Source organism: Schistocerca serialis, chromosome 5 (assembly GCF_023864345.2).
Source record: "Schistocerca serialis cubense isolate TAMUIC-IGC-003099 chromosome 5, iqSchSeri2.2, whole genome shotgun sequence".
Taxonomy (NCBI): Eukaryota; Metazoa; Arthropoda; class Insecta; order Orthoptera; family Acrididae; genus Schistocerca; species Schistocerca serialis.
This window is the reverse complement of record NC_064642.1, coordinates 13,313,680-13,338,038: the sequence shown is the minus strand read 5'-3', so window position 1 is coordinate 13,338,038 and position 24,359 is coordinate 13,313,680. Positions and strand designations below refer to the sequence as shown.

Here is a 24,359-nt window from a genome sequence, read left to right as displayed (position 1 = left end):
GTTTGCAAACAATACACACACGCACGCTAACGGCGACCACCAGATAGTTCTTATTGCGTACTTTTTCTGTGACGTTTCAAAAATGGCGGGTTCCAGATGTTCCTCGCCCAGCGATCGCTGTGACGAGAACTCGTAATGACGAGCAGCCGGCATCGGCAACGGCGCCCAATGCCGTGCCTGACCACCACGTGGCCACCAGTCCTCCAGCGTGACTCACCGTCACGTGAGTAGCACTCACTCCAACCCACACCACTCCCCCATGTCCCCTCGCGTCTATCTACGGGGTACTTTAAAGGTGCACGAAAAAATTCAAAAGGATATACAGATAAATGGACAAGAATAATGATAGAAATAACACAACACGTAAAACGAACTCTCAAACTCTTCTTTACAATGTTTATAAATGTTTTGCGTGTTGACCTGTAAGGTTTTCATATGTCTTCTGCCATTGTAAGTATTTAACTTGTACTGTAGTGGGACAGAGATGCATGAGCGCAGTGCTCGAGTAGTGCATAAGATCCTCAGCTACGCGTTTGGATGTAGGCTGTGGTGCGCCTGGTCGCCGAACAGTTGTGCAGCGCCGGAGAATTAGTATTTGAGTTTCTAGAGGAGAAGGTCTGATATTTGTAAATATGATAGAAAATACCTCAAATACTTCGTTATGGAGATGAAAACTTGTTTGTAAACTATTTTATTGATTCTATTGATGATGAAGATTTTTTGGAGGAATTTTACAAGCTAGCCAACGCATAAACAAGAATAATTCTTTTAAAAACTATTTACTGAGGGAAATCTCTGTCCCTCAGATAACTGATAACATTTATGATCAGTGTCAATTTGATCTATTTGTTTCCATCATGTCACAAATATCGCAGTTGGTTGGAATGTCTGTAATTTTTGTACTGAGACAATTTCGTACTTTATCTCCTTATGTTGTACAGCCTTTTTTCACCATAAACACAATTTAATTATAATTTATAATTATTTAATTTACAATAGTTAATAAATTACAGTAATTTAATTATAAGATCTATACAACCACCTGAGTTACGTGAATTCCCCATTACGTCCAACGCTGGGGTGTTATTCCAATGCCCGAGAGCCCCAGCAATAGTGACGATTTAGGGGGAAAATAAGCTGAAGATAGAAGTTTGTTAGGGAGGCTAATCGACTTGGGTCGTCCGTGCAACAATGTTAGCCGTAGTGCTGCGGGGGTGTAATTGTCAGTATTCCTGCCTAGTAAACAAGGAGACATGGGTTGAAATCCCAGCAGTGTCACAAATTTTAATTCATTTGTTCAGCTTCCATCATTATCGTAGATAAAGATGAGACACAAATGTCTAGAGAAAATTTAATTATAAGATTTAAACAGAATTTATTTTTTCAGAAACGACTTTCTTTGCTGTAAAACCGTCTTCCATCGTTCTCAATAAATTCTGAATATTGTGTCGTGTCGTGTCTGCATTGTACCCTACGCCACACGAAGCCACAGATAGTTTCTGACAGGCAGAAAAAACAAATTCTGTAGTAAGTAGCTTGTTTGTTGTTTTGCTGGTACATATGTTGATATCTATTTGCTTCTGAGAACGTCAGCAAACCAGACACGAAACATGCTGAGCGCGAGGTAAGTAACTTTTATTTCAGGGCAGATCTTGCCTTGCATTCTTACGAGGAAAAAATTTCTAGTCAGAGTTATCACGTATTGTACTAAGCAAGCACGTTAATTTAAAGTTAACATTGTATATACATGTATCGTCAAATAGTTACTTGTGAGCAGTGCAGCATTTTATTTTTGTAGACATTTCAAATCAGAAATTTCACTTCGTGTCACTCAACTTTCATAATGTGTGCGTGTGTGTGTGTGCGTGTGTGTGTGTGTGTGTGTGTGTGTGTGTGTGTGTGTGTGTGTGCGTGTGTATGTGTATTGTGTATTGTGTGTGTTGAACTGGGGACCTAGAAACGACGGAGAGGCTTCGTTCCGCCGTAGCCCTCACTGGTTCGCAACCCCACAAGAGGCTACAGCAGTCCACCCACCCCACCACCGCCCCACACCGAACCCGGGTTTAACCCAGGGTTATTTTGCGGTTCAGCACCCAGTGGACCCCCTCCCCTCCCGGAAACGTCTCATACCAGACAAGTGTAACCCCAGATGTTCGCCGCGGCAGATGAAAAATCGCCTAAAAACCATCGACAGGCTGGCTGGCACACCGGACCTCGATACTACCCCACTGGGCGGATTCGTGCCGGGAACCGGTACGCCTTCCCGCTCGGTAGCAGCGCGTTAGACCGCGCGGCTGGCTGGGCAGGTTTTTCGTAATGTACTTCAGTACCGAGTTTCAATTAAATACGACGGTTGGAACTTAATAGTGGCAACTATTTATTCACAACCGATACAAAAGATTTACATGTTTTCACTTGTTACTGTCCTTCAAAGTATTCACCAGCTTTGTGTAGAACCCGTTGCCAGCGATGTAGAAGGAGTAGTATACCGCTAGCAGAGCCTGTTCTCTTGATGGTGGGAATGGAGCGTCTACTGCCTGTCGAATGTCTGGAACACTTCTGAAGCGAATGCCACGAAGTGGTTCCTTCATTTTCGGAATCAAAGTCACAAGGACTTAAGTCTGGGGAGTACGGTGGATGGTACAGTACTTCCCAATCCCATCGACCGAACAGAGCAGCCACAGCTTGCGCTGTATACGACTGCCCACTGTCGTACAAAATGATGGGTGGGTTGCGCAGAACGAGTCGCCGCTTCTATCGCAAAGATGGTCGCAGGTGATGCTCCAAAAACGAACAGTAATACTGTGCGTTGAGGGCACATTCAATCTTGATCCAACTCCGTTGTTCCTGTTTCGAAAACATAGTGACACCGTTACGTTAGACCGCTCGTTCACAAGTAACTGTGTTTCCCTCGATTGTGCGCACGCCAGTGACGTGGGATGGGCCAGTCCATTTGCTCGGAGGCTAGCTAGGTATGTCAACAACGTGTGCTATCGGCGACAATAGTAGATTCCACTGCATAATGTCTCCACAGCAGTGTTTCCACTATTTAAGTTCCAACCCTCGTATTTTTCACTGAGAACACAGTAAATACAGGGTGACATACGGGAAATGGACGTTTTTTAATGAAATAATACTCAGCCAACTTTAAAATTAATGCATGTTTATTTACACAAAATCAAAGCTCATTATTTGTAATTTTAGTTAACAAAGTTATTTGTGAAAAATTATGTCGTCAAGGTGATGTTCATCATTTCGAATGCAGGACTCCAGTCTCTTCTCAAAATCCTCCATGACACGGACAAAAATCTCTGTAGGGATGGCAGCAATTTCTTGAATGATTGCATTCTTCAACTCGTCCAAATTTCGTGGTTTGTGGTTATAGACACAGTTCTTAAGGTACCCCCACAGAAAAAAGTCACATACAGACAAGTCGGGAAACCTGGGAGGCCAAGGAACATTGCCAAAACGTGAGCTAATCCGGCCAGGAAACATGCGTCTAAGAACTGTCATTGAAGTGTTTGCGGTGTGAGATGTTGCCCCATCCTGCTGGAACCAAACGCATTTTAAAAGGATTCGTCGTCTTCTTAGTTCTGGTTTCAAGAATGTTTCAAGCATACGAATGTAACGAACCGAATTAACAGTAACTGTGGCCCCGTTGTGTTAGAAAAAGTAAGGTCCAATAATGCCAACAGAGCCAAGAGCACACTGTTACTTTTTCTGGGTGTAGAGGACGCTGGTGGATAAGGTGTGGATACTCTGGAGCCCAGTAACGTAGGTTTTGCTTATTCACGGTCCCGTTTAAATGAAAATGAGCTTCATCGCTCGTCAATAAAGTTTCATTTTCATTCGATCCCAAAATCACTTGCATTCTGTAAGCGAAGTCTTCTCGTACAGCAAAATCAGTTTCCTTAAGGTGTTGGACAATGAGCATTTTATAGGGATGGAATTTTAATTCTTTATACAAAATTCGTATAACCGATTCACGATTGATTCGTAACTCACTAGCATGACGTCTAGCTGACCGTCCTGGACTTTCAACATTTTCTGGTGTCGTCACTCTCCGTCTCGGGCCAGGATGCTTCTTATCCAGTATGTTTCCAGTTGATCTGAACTTTTCCACCCATCTGAGGATTGTGTTACGGCTCGGAACAGCTCCATGTCGACCGACATTAAAGCGCGCACGCAACAATCGCTGCGTAGCAATAAAATAGACTCACCACTTTTCACGAAACTGTCATAGGCAAACACTCGACGTTGCAAGTTCCACTGCTCCATAGTGACTGAGTAAATGAAACGGCGACTTGTGTGGATCAGAACTATCCCCACCACGACCACCTCCCACCACCGCGCCCTCAGTACTATGCAGTTCAAAACTGTCCGTCTCCCGTGTGTCACCCCGTACCTTTCACTGAGTACTCGGTTAGTTACTTTTGGCATAAAATTAGCTTAGTTTCCATTCTTTCAAATTCAGTATTTCACTAAGTTTAATATTTTGTTTCTCGACACTGTCCACATACGCAACACAGGGCCAGTAAACAGCCAGTGTTTCTCGACAGTTGAACACGATTCCTAAATCACGTATTACTAAAGGAGAAAGTTTTTGGAAAAAAATTCAGTAGTTTCATATATAAATAAATGTTTATAGAAAGTTAATCAGTAGTCCAATTCTGCCCACACCCGACCCATCATATCAGGAGTGACAGTAAGAACGGCTGCTGCGATGCGGTGTCGGAAGTCTTCGAGGCTCTGTTTTAGAAATCATAAAGGCTATCCTGATGTAACCCCACAAGAAAACATGGTAACGCACCAAGTCCCGCGACCGTGGTGTCACGGCTTGTGGCCCACAAGAGCTGCAGTCTGTATGACTTCACTCTCAATCACTTGCGAAAGATTCACCACTGCGTTGGCTGAGCAATATCCTATTCTGCACTTGTTGGTCTCTTAAACATCCCGACCTTCACACAGTTCGCTGTCTATTCTGATATGCCCGGTAGGCCAGAACATTTTGCATCGCACAAATAACCACTCTCCTCGAATTTTTTGTAGTACTTGATTATGCTAGTGCAAACTGATGGTATCTTGTGCAAGGTACCTAGAAAAGATCTTTGCACACTCACTAGCGATTAGTAACGGGCAAATTCTAGCACACAAAATGCTTTCTCTACGCCCTTACCTGCCGTTTTACGCAACTGCAGTAGGTGGCGTCTCTGTCGGAAATCTTCCGAACTAACTTGCTGGTACCACGTTAAAAAGAAAAAGAAAGCCTAGAGAGCGTTTTTATAAGACATGTTCAGTCATTAACAGCTGTTTTCAAGACAGCATATAGTGTTCACTGTATTTAGTTTGAATCTCCACATCTTTTTCTGAATCCGAATATGAATTGTATTGTATTGTATGGAAGTGGGGACCTAGAAACGACGGAGAGGCTTCGTCCCCGCCGCAGCCCTCAGTGGTTCACAACCCCACAACAGGCTACAACAGTCAACTCACCCCACCGCCGCCCCACACCAAACCCAGGATTATTATGCACTTCGGCACCCAGTTGACCTCCCCGGGAACGTCTCACACCAGACGAGTGTAACCCCGATGTTTGCGTGGTGGAGTAATTATAGTGTCCGCGTACATGGAGACAGTGTTTGCGCAGCAATCGCCTACACAGTGTACCTGAGGCGGAATAAGGAGAACGAGCCCGCATTCGCCGAAATAGATGGAAAACCGCCTTAAAAACCATCCACAGACTGGCCGCACACCGGACCTCGACACTAATCCGCCGAGCGGATTCCTGCCGGGTGTAAGTAGGCTGTTTAGGTTTTTATGTTGGTGACACCATGTAGCGCTCTGTATTAAAATCTCTGACTGCGCTGTGTGCTGGTTGGACTCATTGTTTGATTGTTCGCTAGTGTACTGTTGGGTAGTTGGATGTGAACAGCGCGTAGCGTTGGGCAGTTGGAGGTGAGCCATCAGATATATACAGGGAGAGTCACCTAACGTTACCGCTGGATATATTTCGTAAACGACATCAAATACTGACGAATCGATTCCACAGACCGAACGTGAGGTGAGGGGCTAATGTAATTGGTTAATACAAACCTTAAAAAATGCACGGAAGTATGTTTTTTAACACAAACCTACGTTTTTTTAAAATGGAACCACGTTAGTTTTGTTAGCGCATCTGAACATATAAACAAATACGTAATCAGTGCCGTTTGTTGCATTGTAAAATGTTAATTACATCCGGAGATATTGTAAGCTAAAGTTGACGCTTGAAACCTCCGACGTTCAGTTGCCTGTTGTAACAAACACGGGCCACGGTCGGCGAGCACCATCTGCAGGGACATCTTTACGATGACGACCGTGTTTACGAGTGTGGCTGTAGTGCACTGTTGTGGTTCGGTCTAGCTGTCGCAGTGTCCGCATGTAGCGCTTGCTGCTATTGTTATTCTGCATTCGTCTCCGCACGCAGACCACCTGTAGTACACCGTGTTACCAGACGTCTGTGATAGTGTAGTGTTGTAGGAACTGTGACCATGGTGCATTCGAACTCTGAAAAGGCGGAGATGATACTCATCTATGGCGAGTGTCGACGAAATGCAGCTGAAGCCTGCAGGGTGTATACAGATCGGTACCCGGACAGAGAGCATCCAACGTGCCGCACATTGCAAAACATCTACCGCCAACTGTATGCAACAGGTGTGGTCGTAGCACGCAAACGGGTCCGTAACAGACCCGTCACAGGAGAAGCGGGTGCAGTTGGTGTGTTAGCTGCTGTTGCCGTGAACCCACACATGAGTACACGGGACATTGCGAGAGCTGGTGGACTGAGTCAAAGTAGTGTCATGCGCATACTGCATCGTCACCGCTTTCACCCGTTTCAAAAATGGCTCTGAGCACTATGGGACTCAACTGCTGAGGTCATTAGTCCCCTAGAACTTAGAACTAGTTAAACCTAACTAACCTAAAGACATCACAAACATCCATGCCCGAGGCAGGATTCGAACCTGCGACCGTAGCGGTCTTGCGGTTCCAGACTGCAGCGCCTTTAACCGCACGGCCACTTCGGCCGGCTTTCACCCGATCCATGTGTCGCTACATCAACAATTACATGGTGATGACTTTAATCATCGAGTGCAATTCTGTCAATGGGCATTAACAGAGAATGCGTTGCAGTCCTACCTGTTTACCGATGAAGCGGGTTTCACAAACCACGGGGCAGTGAATCTACGGAACATGCATTACTGGTCCGTGGTCAATCCTCGCTGGCTCAGACAGGTAGAGCGACAGCGACCGTGGACTGTAAATATATGGTGCGGAATCATTGGCGACCACCTCATTGGTTCTCACTTCATTGCAGGGGCCCAAACAGCTGCAACATACATCGCGTTTCTACAGAATGATCTGCCAACGTTGCTCGAAAATGTCCCACTGGAAACGCGTCGACGTATGTGGTATCAGCATGATGGTGCACCTGCACATTCCGCAATTAACACTAGGCTGACCCTTGACAGGATGTTCGACTGACGTTTCATAGGACGTGGAGGACGCATAAATTGGCCAGCCCGTTCTCCTGATCTTACACCTCTGGACTTCTTTCCGTGGGGTACGTTAAAGGAGAATGTGTACCGTGATGTGCCTACAACCCCAGAGGATACGAAACAACGTATTGTGGCAGCCTGCGGCGACATTACACCAGATATACTGCGGCGTGTACGACATTCATTACGCCAGACATTGCAATTGTGTGCAGCAAATGATGGCCACCACATTGAACATCTATTGGCCCGACATGTCGGGACACACTCTATTCCACTCCGTAATTGAAAACGGAAACCACGTATGTACGTGTACCTCACCCCTCATGGTAATGTACATGTGCGTCAGTGAAAAAGACCAATAAAAAGGTGTTAGCACGTGGACGTAATGTGCTGTTCCAGTCTCTTCTGTACCTAAGGTCCATCACCGTTCCCTTTGGATCCCTACGTAGTTCTGTGCTCTCCGATACACACGATCGAACAGCGGAGGAGTGGTACTCAAGCGTCAACTTTAGGTTACAATATCTCCGGATGTAATTAACATTTTACAATGGAACAAACGGCACTGATTACGTATTTTTTTATATGTTCAGATGTGCTAACAAAACTAACGGAGTTCCATTTTAAAAAAACGTAGGTTTGTGTTAAAAAACATACTTCTGTGCATTTTTTTATGGTTTGTATTAACCAATTACACTAGCCCCTCACCTCACGTTCGGTCTGTGGAATCGATTCGTCAGTATTTGATGTGGTTTACGAAATATATCCAGCGGTAATGTTAGGTGACTCACCCTGTATAATGACTTTTGAACACTATTAAGATAAATATATTGTTTGTTCTCTATCAAAATCTTTCATTTGATAACTATATGCCTATTAGTAGTCCGTGCCTTCAGTAGTTAGAATCTTTTATTTAGCTGGCAGTATTGACGCTCGCTGTGTTGCAGTAGTTCGAGTAACGAAGATTTTTGTGAGGTAAGTAATTCATGAAGGGTATAGGTTATTGTTAGTCAGGACTGTTCTTTTGTAGGGATTATTAAAAGTCAGATTGCGTTGCGCTAAAAAATTGTGTGTCAGTTTAGAAATGATGAGAATAAGTAAAGAGAAATCTGTCAGAGTACGTTCAGTTTTACTCAGCTGTTTCTCTATCAAATAACGTAGAAGTTTCCCAGCACAGTCTTTTTTTACATTCAAAGGAGAAGTTTCACGAGGACCGGCACGCCTTCCCGCCCGGAAAGCAGTGCGTTAGACCGCAAGGCTAAGCGGGCAGGCTTTTCTGAGTATGAAACGCCTTTCAATTTTTTCACGTTAATTATAACTTTTGTTAAAGAGCTATTTTCGGAACAATTACTATCTGCACTCATCTGCAATCTTTTCTTGAACCTAACGTTACAAATCGGAAAAAAATTCCCGTCTCGTCGGTGTGGGACTGTGCAAAAGCAATTTCACGGCTAAACATTCTAAGACAACCGTTTATCTGGAGTCTGAGCAACGTGTTCCTTTATAGTGGCCTTCAGATCAGTTAGAGACCGAACCTATCCCTGAATTATAAACGCGTTCTTTATATATTCCCATAGCCAAAAGCCACATGGATTCAGATCTAACAGTCAGTACTAAAATGTACCATAAACTGAAGTATTCAATACAGTATCCACAATAACGGTTAAGTGCCACTGGAACAATACGCTATTTCTCGTACTACAGCGCTTCAAGCTCGAAGCTGCCTCCTACACAAGCAATTTTTTTCAACTCGCACAATCGAAGAACTGATAAAACTCATTTCGCTGGCAGGGCTTCTACCTGTTATGAAAGGCAAACATCTGGAAGAAGTTCTGGAGAATCGTGATAGCGTGCGCTTTTGCGCCAACGGCGCACGCGATCTAAAATGAAATCTGCTATGTTCTGAATACATGCCCTCTACGTGACAGCACTTAAACACCGCTACTTTAAAGAGGCATTTGATGGCTGCGCAAACTACAGATGACGTGTTGCACCGACTTGGTAAAAGATGGCGTAGTTGCTTCTTTTTTTTTTGTAATCTTTCGGACACAGGGGGCGATGGAGATAAACAAAACAAACGTAAGACAAGATATGGGAGAGATGTATTCTAATCACAGTGGTTTCGTCAACCGCGTCCATCTAGAATCGAGAGGACTTGTGAACAGTTACGGTTCAGGATGTGGGAGACATGTTGTAAACACAGTGTTTTCATGTAACTGGGTCTGAGAAGCCGACTCTGGATCTGGGAGACATGAGCTCGATCGCTGCGTTTCTTTCAACCAAGTGAACCCACTATTGAGAGACAGTTAAAGCTCTGCAAAAATACTGATTTAAGGACAATATTTCTACTCAACTATGTCCATGTCTCCTAAACTACAATATGTTGAAAGAGGAGCTGTGAGAACAGAAGGTCTGTTTGGTCGTTTTCATGGAAGTACGAGTTCTCCGGCCACCAAGCCCGGCTGTGAGCAGCTACTGGCGTCCTCACTAATCTACTTCTCTCACTCTATGAGGAACTCTTATTTTGGTTACAGATTTGTTTTCAAGGTATCTAACTACCACACAACCCGGAGTTTCCCGCTTTTGTGAGCGATGCACGAATTATTAACATTTTATGCATGTCTGAAATTCAGTTCCACTGTAGCTTAAGTCACGAACACCAAATTTGGTATACGGTTTCAGTTAGGCTTAGTAATACATTGAATTAATCGAGAAACTGCCACGCTGTGAGCGGGGTAGTACGTTTACAGTAATGTGTTTCTCTCGATTTTGGTCATTTCACTGAGAATTATCTAGCATGAGTTTTGATAAGGAGTCCGTAAGACAGTTTAGATGAGAAATCTGTGGTAAGTTTGAAGCCCTTCATACCGATAACACCGACTGCAGGAATGTTTGAAAGATCTCATAGAACTCCTACATTAAAAAAAATTTTCGCTTATAAAAATTCCAACTGTCACGGTTTTATAGATGGAAAGATACGATTTCCACTGAAGAAAAAACAAGGGATCTGCCTTTTTAGGAAATATTCAGGCCGTAGGGGTAATGGACAGCGATTTATTAGTTCATTACGCGGAAGCTTGACCGTTACGGGGTCTGTGCAAGTAGCAAAAATCAAAGAGCGTCCTCATAAATAAACACAATCTAGAACACAACTTTTTATTTACCGACTACCTGTTTCGATCTGTGCTGCAGGTCATCCTCCGGTATAGGTTGGAACAAAAAGGGAATAACAATAATGATTTTACACAAGTGCGACATTAGAAACACTTGTCTCATGGGTTGCAGAAATAACAACGAAATATTGTGGAGGCCCACGTACCTGGTGCCGCAAAGTGCTGTTTGTCAACAATTGTGTGAAATTAACGTAAAAAACAAGGATGTGGAAAGAGAAAAATCCGTGTAGTCAAGTGACATGTGTGTAAGTCACAGATGAGTACATTAAAACGGTATAACATTATTTCTCCATATTAATTAAATAAAAATTAATAAGAATTTAAAGGACTGGTTAAAGCAGTACATTTCTGCAAGAACAATGCGTTACGCAATAATAGATAAAAATGCTATAAACATACTGTCAGGACATTGTGCATCGTACATTTTCGTTCTTTTCTACGTGTTTTAAAAAATAGTGCAAAATTACTGAATATAGTTTCAGAAATATTCGCTAATTTTGGACTGACTTTTAAAATATTTAAACGAGAACGAAAATGTCCGATTCACAGACTGCAAAATGACCGAACATATTTACAGATATATTCAGTAATTTTGGGCTGTTTCTTAAAATATCTAAACTAGAACGAAAATTCCCGATGCACAGTGTGCTGTCAGCATGTTTTTTTTAATCTATTATTGCAGTTTCGAATTCGCTTAGCTGTGACATAATTCACTCTCGACTACACAGAATGCTGTTGTGACCACTAGTGCCATTTGCAACGTACAGGTCAAACACAACAGCGGAACCTGCACGCTTGGCCAGCATCTGCACTTACATTCGGACGTGTGTTGCTCGCGGTGTTTGCACGTTTTTCTCCAACCCCATGCATACAGGATGTTACAAAAAGGTTAGGCCAAACTTTCAGGAAACATTCCTCACACACAAATAAAGAAAAGATGTTATATTGACATATGACCGGAAACACTTACTTTCCATGTTAGAGCTCATTCCATTACTTCTCTTCAAATCACATTAATCATGGAATGGAAACACACAGCAACAGACCGTACCAGCGTGACTTCAAACATTTTGTTAGAGGAAATGTTCGAAATGTCCTCCGTTAGCGAGGATACATGCATCCACCCTCCGTCGCATGGAATCCCTGATACGCTGATGCAGTCCTGGAGAATTGCGTATTGTATCAGAGCCGTCCACAATACGAGCACGAAGAGTCTTTACATTTGGTACCGGGGTTGCGTAGACAAGAGCTTTCAAATGCCCCCATAAATGAAAGTCAAGCGGGTTGAGGTCAGGAGAGCGTGGGGGCCATGGAATTGGTCCGCCTCTACCAATCCATCGGTCACCGGATCTGTTGTTGAGAAGCGTACGAACACTTCGACTGAAATGTGCAGGAGCTCCATCGAGCATGAACCACATGTTGTGTCGTACTTGTAAAGGCACATGATCTAGCAGCAGAGGTAGAGTATCCCGAATGAAATCATGATAACGTGCTCCATTGAGCGTAGGTGGAAGACCATGGGGCCCAATCAAGACATCACCAACAATGCCTGCCTAAACGTTCACAGAAAATCTGTGTTGATGACGTGAAGTCAGCATTACCTTCCTTCAATTGGGCCAACTGGCGGTGAATCGAGGAAGTACAGTACGTACTGACGAAACTAAAATGAGCTCTAACATGGAAATTAAGCGTTTCCGGACACATGTCCACATAACATCTTTTCTTTGTGTGTGAGGAATGTTTCCTGAAAGTTTGGCCGTACCTTTTTGTAACACCCTGTATACAAGGCACAGACACGGAGTCACGGAGTTCGTCGGCAGTACAGCTACGCCGAATCCATTCGCTTGATTTTCCGATCAGGACAAAGCGGCAGAATTGTGGAATCTGAATATTTTCGGCCAGGTACACACATTCTATTAACTTATGTGTGCGAACAATGCTGATAAATTTAAACTTTGTGTGTGGGACTGTGAATTTTTTTGTCACGTGGAGCCAGGATTAAATAATTCTGACTGACTTATTCAAATGAGGCACTCAGAATATTTTCGTATGCCTTCCGGCCCTTGTTGTAAACACTGATTAGCAGCACTAATGTACAGGCTGTGCATAAAATCCCTTTACAACTTCAAAATTTTATTACAATGGCAGTTGTTGAAATACTATAACAAAATTTCTTTTATTGTAATCACTGTTTACTGAAGTTTTTATATACACTAAAATTTTGTGTTTCAGATGCTCTGTCGATGGAAGGAACTGAACCTCTTATAAAATGGCAACTCCTCAAGAGAAGGCACAATGTGTGTCCTGGTTTATTGAGACAAAAGCGGATGTTCAGACTCAACGAAACTTCAGAACGAAGTATGGAAGAGATCCATCATCCCGTCCTTCAGTCCGCGCATGCTACAAAAAATTTATGGAGACAGGGACAGTGTTGGATAAAGGGAGGAGAGGTCGACCAAGGACATCCGAGAAAAACATCGATAGCGTTTCAAACGTCTTCACTCGTTCACCTACGAAGTCCATCCGCACTTCTGCCAGGCAGTTGCAACTATCACTTGTAAATAGGCAGTTTATGTTGGTACCGTCACGTAGCGCTCTGTATGAAAATCACTGGCTGTGCTGTGTGCAGTCTGTGGCTGCTTGGAATTGTTGGAATATTCGCTATGGTAGTGTTGGGCTGTTGGCTGTTAACAGCGCGTAGCGTTGCGCAGTTGGAGGTGAGCCGCCAGCAGTGGTGGATGTGGGGAGAGAGATGGCAGAGTTTTGAGAGCGGACGATCTGGACGTGTGTCCATCAGAAAAACCAAATTTGTAAGACTGGATGTCATGAACTGATATATATACTATGACTTTTTAACACTATTAAGGTAGATACATTGTTTGTTCTCTATCAAAATCTTTCATTTGCTAACTATGCCAATCAGTAGTTAGTGCCTTCAGTAGTTTGAATCTTTTATTTAGCTGGCAGTAGTGGCGCTCGTTGTATTGCAGTACCTCGAGTAACGAATATTTTTGTGAGGTAAGTGATTCATGAAAGGTATAGGTTATTGTTAGTCAGGGCCATTCTTTTGTAGGGATTTTTGAAAATTTTCCGCAAAAAATATTGTGTGTCAGTTTAGTGTTGGTCAGAATAAGTAAAGAGAGAAATGTCTGAGTACGTTCAGCTCTGCTCAGCTGTTTGAAAATCAAATAACGTAAGAGGTTTATCAGCACAGTAATTCATAAATTTTTCTAAGGGGAGCTTTCACACTTTCAGCTGTACATAAGGTCCTCCACAAGAACTTACGGTTGTACGCTTACAAAGTGCAACTGTTACAGACACTTGAGCCAAATGACAAGCCGAAACGGACAGAGTTTGCACTCAACATGCTGGAACGCCTTCCGGAGGATGAAGCATTCCTCAAGCGAGTTTGTTTATGTGACGAGGCAACTTTTCATGTTTCTGGGGCATTAAACAGACACAATGTGAGAATATGGGGACCTGAACACCCCCATGCGACTAGGGAGCTTCACCGGGATAGTCCAAAAGTTAATGCGTGGTGTGGAATCATGTGCAACCGAATAATTGGTCCATTTTTCCTCAACGAGTCAACTATTACTGCAGATGTTTACCTCGGCCTTCTGACCGAATATGTAACACGACAATGGATTGACTTACAACCAACTATCATTTTCCAGCAAGATGGTGTACAATCACATTGGGGACTGCTTGTCCGTCGGTTCCTCAATGAAACATTTCCAGGCAGGGATGGGCCAATTCCTTGGCCACCGCGTTCGCCGGATATCACTCCCTTGGACTTTTTTGTGGGGATATGTAAAACATATAGTGCATCAAACACAGATACGGTACATTGCTGACTTTAGCAAAGGATTTGTAATGCCATGGCCACCATTGATGATGCTATGCTTACAGCGAACACGGCAAGAAATCGTGTACCGTCTTGATGTGCTTCGTGCAACTAAAGGCGCCCATATAGAGGTCTATTAAACACTGTCACAAAAACTTTTATAAACACTGATTACAATAAAAGAAATGTTGTTAAAATCTTTGAACAACTGCAGTTGTAATAAAATTTTGAAGTTGTAAAGGGACTTTATGGACACCCTGTATATTGGACAGTGTTTTAGGGCAAGCAACTTCACCAACTATTAGTAATTTTCCTTCTTGAAAGGGCGGTATATAGGGATTTGTTAGCTGTGTATTGAGTTGTTCCTGGAAACAACTGATGTTTCATTACAAGGATAGTGAATTATTGATCATAATCTGAGTTCCAAATTACTACCATACGGCACTGTCCGCTTCGTGATAAACGAAATTTAGGACAAGCTTGCTGTTCATGGCCTTTTGTTATTTCTTCCCACGTCCCTGTCGTAAGTAACACAGAAGACATCATACGCTTATAGGTTAGCATACAAGTAACTGAGAAACAGACAACAGTTAATCACTTTTATGGCAAGAAACATATTTAACTGCAATCCCGCAGAATGAACCGCAGCAGACCACGAAAAGTAGTTTATGGTTAAAATACTGAAATACGATTTTTACAACATTTTACTGCGCGATGCCAAGAATTTCTTCCAGAATGTGGAAGTAACGAGACGTGGGCCCTGCGCTAATGCGTAATATGCATTTCATTCTTTGGAAGTTTCCGGCACCAAGTACGGCCAAAATTTGTTATTCAAATGCGGAACAGCCGAGGTGCTGGCCGTGTACGACGAAAACTGCGGGCTAACTTTGCAGAAGAATGTTTCTTATGCACGGCGTTTGTCGCCCACAGACCGGGGAACACGGGGCGCCGTTAGTGCAGCGTAACCGAGTCCCCGAGACAAGCACAGGTCGCTCTGCGTTCTCTCTAACACAGTACTTTGTCCTGACTGGTAGTTGGTTTGTAAAGTTTGCTACAGTGGTTGACTTCAATGATAACCTACCTAGTGCGAGAATAACGAACAGCTTATTGCCCTCGCTCATAACACAGGGGCACGTCTTGTGGGGCAGACAAGATACAACGTTAGAAGTCTATGTTTGTCGAAAACGTTCTTCACTTTAAAAGCTGTGAGGACATGAGCAAGTGTAAAGAAGTAAAATGAAATGTATACTTGAAATGCTCACGTCAAAACATTACGGACAAAATGACGTATTACAGTTATTACTGGCTTTCCGTCTTGACCTTGTAACGTGCGCGTGGGGCACACAATACTCTTTAAAGCCTGTACTATGGTAAGTGAGTGGGGTTTACCTTACGAGACAGGATTTTTGTATAGATATTGACCGCGTGTACCTGAATGGAGGCAAATCAGACTTACACCCACTCTGTAATAACAATGATACGTCAAGCAAGTCCGAAATGCAACGACACGTCAGGACGGACAAAAAAAAGACACAGAAGATGCTACCAATTTGTTAATAATACGGTCGCCAGCCTAATTAGGCATTAACTGAGTTTCTTCCCTGTACAAGTTGGCAGATATTCGTGCAAAGCAACAAGTAGTAACACTCCATAATATAGTAGAATTTTAGAACCAGAAAATCTATTGAACTGATAGTTTCACGTTCTGTACTGATATGGAAAAACCATAATGTATACTACATAACTTCATACTGTCTATTGATCTGATTAAAATCGGGCATAGGTTACCCTAGAAACAGCACTTTCGAAACACACACACACAATGTCAATTTTGATAAAGGTAAAACACTGATAAATTTTGGTTTCTATTTTGGCTTTGACTTTGCTGGTCAAATCAGTTTAGAACACTTCAGAATTCAAATGAATAAAAAGGGGGGGGACCCTGAAACTGTTATGATCATTGTATTAAAACAATTAATTACTGAAATCATTATGCCCTCAAGATTTCCAATATATGATTTACTACTCTTTTGTCTTATTTCCTACTCATTTAAATACCATTATATCTGTCTCGAAATAATTAAGCTTCATTACTAAATCAATATCAAAATTATCTTCCAACTTTGTCAGACCTTTGTTATTCGTCTATTAGTTCATTAACAAAAAAAGTTCTTTAAACATCATTCTAACATAGCTAGGTCTGCAGGTAGTTATTATTAACATAAACTTTAATTCTTCATTTCGGGACACTCGGATTGCGCAACATTTGGAAAGGACCCTGTCTAGGTTAGTTGTGAGGATAATTAAATGATAGGACTGTTCTGGTAAAATTTAAGTTGTTATTGAACAGTATGGAACAAAAGTAACACTGGTCCACATGAATACAGTACTAAAAGATTCAACCTGTTTGTATCGATGTGACGGTTGGCGGGCGGCGAGATGGCGAGGCACAGAGCACACATACAACCACAGCAATGGCTCTTGATGTATCGGCACTTTACTTCTTCATAGCGTCGCAATACTTTTCCATTTAGTGCCTATGGAATTTTGCCATGCTGTATAGGCGTGGGAACGGCATATCCGAGGCTCAATGAAACTACGTCTTCCAGGAGAGCCTCCCTGATCCAGAACGTGTTGCTCAGACCAATGCCCAACTCCGACTACTACTGCTGAGCCCGTTATGCCGTGCAGCGCCCGTGTGCATTTTCCCGCGCTCGCCTGCCATCCACCTTTTACCGCTCCCTTACAAGCCGGGTATTCACCCGAGGTTTTGCATTCTACATATCCTAATACATTGCCTACGTATGGACCAGACGCACAATTACAACTTTAACATCTTACAACAGTTACAACATTTGTTACACTTCAATTCTATTACAATATTGCTTGAAATTTGACATAAACATTAATATTCACATCGAAAATTGCTTACAGTTTCTTTAACATAATGGCATGAAAAAAAAATGAAATCAGAACATCGATTACACTAATTTATCGAAAAATAAAAAAAAATTATTATATGTACAATAGTACAGCGTCGCTGTAGTTACAACCCTACTGCAATTTAGTTAAAGAGAACTTAACACCAGACGCGTTTCGCTTTTATTTATAAAGCATCTTCCGTGCTTATTCTGTATATTGGATATGCATATTTTTACATCTTTGGTTGTTTTGGATTAAAAACAGCGTTTTGTTTGTAAATTTGGAGTGCAAATTACTGACGGTGTTTCTTTACATGTTCTCCAAACCACTGCTTCTTCCCTCCTTGCTAGCAGCGGCTGACGGCGAAAGACCTCGTTTCACATACGCACTTTACAGTTTTTGCCGTTATGCAGTATTTCTTCAGCTGCATTTGGGTTATTTACACTTCAACTTTGTAAATCAAACTGAGTAGTGAGAAACATACGTATCTTCAGTTCAAACAAAGGAAAATCCAGGATGGAATATAGCAATTTGTGAAAATTTTGTTGTTTCTATCTGCGACTCAGCATCTCCGGTATATGGTGAGTAGCAACTTTTCGCGATCTTGTTATATATCTTCAGTTCAAGTTACATAGGTGAAGTGTCCCAAATGCAGCGGAAGAAATAGAGTAAACTTTAGTGACATTCAATTTCTTTAATATTTGTTCATATGAGTGCGAGAAGGAAACACCTGAAAGAGAACATAAAGAAATAAAACAAGCGTAAGTGATGACCTATCATCATCATCATCATCATCATCATGATTTAACAGCTCCCATTTTTCAGGTGCAGTCTACAAGCCTCCCTGTGTGGACAGATCCTACTGTTGATGACGCCATCATCTCTTCCCGCTGCAGTGTCCTCCTTTGTTCCGTCTGTCCAGCGTATTGTTCGTCGTTGTGCCGGCCGAGTCCCATCACGTCTCTCCCCGTATTGACTCAAGTTGTTCTCGTTGGTTCCACCCTTAACGTGTGCTAAAACCACCTGACTCTAAATACTTCGACTTGCTCTAGTAGGCCGGCCAAAGTGGCCGAGTGGTTCTAGGGGCTATAGTCTGGAACCGCGACACCGCTACGGTCGCAGGTTCGAATCCTGCCTCGGGCATGGATGTGTGTGATGTCCTTAGGTTAGTTAGGTTTAAGTAGTTCTAAGTTTTAGGGGACTGATGACCTCAGAAGTTGAGTCCCATAGTGATCAGAGCCATTTGAACCATTTGCTCTAGTAGTTCTGTATTAATCCCGGCGATCTGTCACCTCTTCAGATAAAGTTCGTCACGAAAGTTCGTCACTGCTTCGCACTACCGTGGTATGGATCCAAAGTAGCTATGCGTGAGTTCACGTGAGAAATGTTGCCGTTCTATAAAAGTGTTACCTGCGTCAGTGCATCGGTCATAAAAGGAACTGAGTTAATTGTCTCACCTCTTCGAACCGACTGTGGAGTATGTTTAATACGATAAGTCACTTTCAAGAATGCTAATAAAGGGGTCTGTCTGAGACCTTCACTCTGAAGCACGTTACGTTGTGGGATGTGTCCATGGCATCGGCATCAAGCAGTGCAACACGTCGAAGGGACTGGTGCTCGCAACTTAGACGATTCAAAGAACAGTCAAGACGACGCGAGAGGTCCATAGGTTTGGCGTGGCTGATTTCTCTGCTTTGATTGTCCACTATCACGTATCTCGCGTACAGGTGAGTCGTTTCGCGTTTTCCGTACGTTACGCAGTATATACGTCGGGTGTCATTCTCACCCCTAAATCACGACTCTTAGTGAAAACAAACGGCGCCTTCTTTCGCGGTGTAGACCCCTGCTGTTGATGGCGGAGGGTGGAGTGCGGTGGAGCAGCAAGTCGGTACGCTGGGCACTAATGATACAACATTGGCGGAACTAGAATTTATTACTTTAAAGTTCACAACTGCGTATTCTTCTTTGTGGTAGTGCATCGCACGGCCTCAGTACGTGCTGACACTGTCTCAGCAATCTTCGAAAACGCGACAGGCGTGCGGCAGGTGTCGCTGGAGGCTGGCGTAGCCCATACAGCGGCCACTACTGCCCAAGACGGCGACTGCGTGTTCGCATTAGCAGGGCACTGTCGTGGGCATGGGAGGGGTGTTCTCGGGTAGCCTCTCAGCTGTTCTGCATGGCAGGGAGACGAACAACGGCATAGCCCTTCCTCCAAGGCAGATCGGGGATGTCAATGACTGCTTGCAGGCACCAGTCAGGCAGGGGCAGCAGTGGTTAGCTTCCCTTCCGAATACTGTGACAGGTGAACGGTCCCCCCAAAACGCCATCTATTCGGCTCAACAAGCCGCAGATAGAAGTCTCCAAGTACGGCCATCAGTGGTTGCGGGGTTGGCAGCTCAACAGTGACCGAGTGCAACAGACCGGACAGGTAGCAGTCACGAAGACGGAAGTCGTCTTGGCGAACGGTAACAGCACATGACAGGTTCGGCCTAGTGGCTGGCGTACTGTAACGTAATTTCTGGGAAGGCCAGACAGGTAGCAGTCATGAAGGCGGAAGTCGTCTTGGCGAACAGTAAGCAACACATGACAGGTTCGGCCTCGTAGCTGGCGTACTCTATCGTAATTTCTGGGAAGGCTTGGAAGCGTGAGTTGCTACAACTCTATGGTAGAGCTCATCAGTCACTGTAGCTGGCGAGTGATGTGGCGTGCCGTGTCTCGACAGCCCATGATCAGGCGTTTCCAGTGGGTGCAAGAGCTGAATAACGTGCTGGCCAGGCCAACAGCCGAACAAACCTCTGCATCCAGGTAGATCAGGAGAGAACGGACGACATGCGGGCTCGTATTATCTTGTTGTAACGTAACGTTATGGAGACCTCGAAGATAGGGAACAGCCCTCACACACGTTGGAAATGTAGCGGCTGTTGTCCAAATTACTAGTACTGCGAACCAGAGCTGATCGTGTCATGTTCTCCGTGGTATCCCATACCGTAACACCAGGCGCAGGGCCAGATTGGCGATGTCGAATAAAATCTGGCAACTTTCGTTGTGGTCGGAGACAATAAATAAGAACAAGTATGCCGTCATGCTGTGGGCAAACCGGCACTATTCTGAGGAGACGAAATATTTCCGCAACTTCTTCCAGCGTTTTCGTTGTGCCACCACTACCGATGTCTGCCGCCATGTATAGGGAAGCCGCAACCAGTGACCGCCGTGCCCACACTGTGTGGTGCTCTAGATGTGTGGTACTGTTCACGTGTGTGCATAAGCGCGTTACTTACTTGCTCAAGTTGTAAAGCTCTGTCTCTAAAACAAGTCATCGATTTTTTCGGCAATTGTGAGCATTTATTTGTGTGTACGCGTACACGAATCTACTGATTTCCGTCCTATTAGGATACTTCCTTCGTAGTGCGTCTTTTTCTCTTTTTTTAGTGTATTACGGTTCTGCCACTCCCGCGTTTAGACAATTGTTGCCAGGCGTTTCGCCGTCTTAAATGAGGCATAGCATGATTTTATAGAATCCGATTTATGAATCAGAGACCCACTGCATAATCTTTCGTTGGTTAGAGAATGTATACAGCTTCACACAGACCTTCGTTGTGCAGTTGAGCTGAAAACATAACGCTTTTCATATCCAAGCATTTGGTGCACATGATGACAATCTGACTCTCCCGTAGGCCGTCTTCATGATGCCGCAAATTTAATGAACAACAATGTGGAAAATCTTTCCTTCTTCGCGTCCATTGTTACGTTTTCCTTTGCAACAAGTGATGTAATCGATTGAAAGTAACTGTGGTCGCCTTTGAACTGTTCCTTTTAGCTATGATCTACATCTAAATCTACATGATTACTCTGCAATTCACATTTAAGTGCTTGGCAGAGGGTTCATAGAACCACAATCATATTATCTCTCTACCATTCCACTCCCGAACAGCGCGCGGGAAAAACGAAAACCTAAACCTTTCTGTTCGAGCTCTGATTTCTCTTATTTTATTTTGATGATCATTCCTACCTATGTAGGCTGGGCTCAACAAAATATTTTAGCATTCGGAAGAGAAAGTTGGTGACGGAAATTTCGTAAATAGATCTCGCCGCGACGAAAAACGTCTTTGCTTTAATGACTACCATCCCAACTCGCGTATCATATCTGCCACACTCTCTCCCCTGTTACGTGATAATACAAAACGAGCGGCCCTTTTTTGCACCCTTTCGATGTCCTTCGTCAATCCCACCTGGTAAGGATCCCACACCGCGCAGCAATATTCTAACAGAGGACGAACGAGTGTAGTGTAAGCTGTCTCTTTAGTGGACTTGTTGCATCTTCTAAGTGTCCTGCCAATGAAACGCGACCTTTGGCTCGCCTTCCCCACAATATTTTCTCTGTGGTCTTTCCAACTGAAGTTGTGCGTAATTTTAACACCCAGGTACTTAGTTGAATTGACAGCCTTGACAACTGTACTATTTATCGAGTAATCGAATTCCAACGGATTTCTTTTGGAACTCGTGTGGATCACCTCACACTTTTCGTTATTTAGCGTCAACTGCCACCTGCCACACCATACAGCAATCTTTTCTAAATCGCTTTGCAACCGATACTGGTCTTCGGATGTCCTTACTAGACGGTAAATTACAGCATCATCTGCGAACCTAAGAGAACTGCTCAGATTGTCACCCAGGTCATTTATATAGATCAGGAACAGCAGATGTCCCAGAACGCTTCCCTGGGGAACACCTGACATCACTTCAGTTTTACTCGATGATTTGCCGTCTATTACTACGACGGGATTTTCATCCAGATGGTTTTGTGTGTTTGTGGCTGCCGGCATCCGGCGCATTATATTTCGCTTGACAGTATTACTTAATCTGATGATGAAAAACCACGCCGAAACGCATTATTTTTAAATAAAACTAACTTTGCAATATGACTTTATTATTTTTAATATAATCGTGGAAACCGGTTGCTGCATCAGTAACGTAACGATGGAATGGAATGAAAGGTACCAACAGTGTCTCCTGAACGACAGCTCAGCGAATTACTGCAGTGTGTGAGCCTCCGCAACACGTGCTGTTTGCTGTTCATCGGTAAGAAAAACTGGAATCGGCACTCCAGTAGCGGAACTGGACGTCCACTGAGCGGCGATAGGTGGCATCTTTAGGTGAATCACATTCTCACAGACAGGAGTTTCAACACTGATGTGCAGGGAAAACAATCAACACGACACTGTATACACGCGGGAGTACCCCAGGGAAGCATCCTAGGGCCCCTACTGTTTACATAAACGATCTCCCAGCCACACACAACACAACGATGGCAATCTACGCGGATGACACAGAAATGGCGTGTTAGAGTAAACGTCGACAAGTGCGAAACCGGTCTATTCACTAGAAGACCGAAGCAACTGCGCAAACATCGCTACTGCAGACCAATAACTCTACATGCACGTCCAATGCGTTTCCGTGAGAAAGTCAAATACCTCGGTGTCTGGCTGGACCGGAAATTACTCTGGGGGGACCACATACAACACATGACCAACCGAGCTAGCGCGAGGCTCAAACAGCTCTATCCTATGCTCAACAGGCTTAGCACACTGAACAGAAGGGTGTCGAGGTCCATGTACATGATACTTATCCGACCCCTGATGACGTACGCAGCTCCTGTCTGGGGATACGCTGCGCCTACACGTCTGCGCCGTCTGCAGCTCATACAAAACAAAGTACTCAAAATCATAAGCAATGCTCCACGATACACACGCATCGCGGACCTTCACCGGGAATACCGACTTGAGACTCTGACGGAGGTAATCCACAAACTCACCTCAAGACTATACAGGAACTCCAGACATTCGCAGAACCCGTTTATTCTGAATCTGGGGAACTACGACCACAACCATAGATGGAAACATAAAAGACCAAAACTTGTAAGGACCTAACATATATGGCCAAGTACACGCAAACACAACGGTACAGGCGAGCCCCTGTTAATCAGACGCCATTACTGGATATCCAGATGGAATACACTGCCGAATAACTGGCACCACGCAGAGAAGCCGTACCGTACACTGCCTGCAGACAAGCTCCACACATCCCCCACACAGTGAGATGATCTATGGCCGATCTCCCACTACTGTATAACGTTCTTGATTGTTCCAGGAATGTAACGGCTGCAGCAACTGGGATACATCGCCATCGCTTGCCACGGTAATGATGCATGATATCCATACCAAGAAGTCCAACTTTGCATGAACTATCGCAGCTAGTAAGCCACTACTGCTCTTACTACCCATCCCACTGTCGCAGAGGTTTTTTTCCCACGGCACGAGCCATGGCACTTTTTTCCCTCTGCTCTTCAAATCGCTACCCTCACTCTCGTTTCGTCCACTATCTATCACCTGATGGACCGTGTTAATGAGTAGTCTTACCCAGACGCACGGATAACATCACAGCGCAGCATCCTGTGATCCACGTACTAAATAACTAACATGTTTACGGAAGTGACAGTAGAACTTTTGGTTTGGTCACCACGTTGGTGCGGGTGTGGAGGGGCCCCACCCCATCTTTAAATATGGTCGGTCGGACAGACTGCCATTGGCGTGTACAGCGTGAAACGGGGAGTGACGAAGGCAGCGAGAGGCGGTAGAATCAGCACGAAGGAAGAGGTCAGGCACTACACCTGGACGGGCGAAAGCGGGAAGACGCGATCGTCGCAGTGAAAACTTCAGTGCCGGAGTGAATTTTCTATAGACTATTTACGAAGGGGAGGAAATAATTCTACACTCCTGGAATTTGAAATAAGAACACCGTGAATTCACTGTCCCAGGAAGGGGAAACTTTATTGACACATTCCTGGGGTCAGATACATCACATGATCACACTGACAGAACCACAGGC

The 24,359-nt window shown here is 44.0% G+C and overlaps 1 protein-coding gene across 1 annotated transcript in view; it reads right to left on the bottom strand.

The window, feature by feature from the left end:
* The window catches only part of LOC126481703 (epithelial discoidin domain-containing receptor 1-like), an 833,514-nt gene that overhangs the window by 288,383 nt on the left and 520,772 nt on the right, over positions 1 to 24,359 (bottom strand). The window lies entirely within an intron of this gene.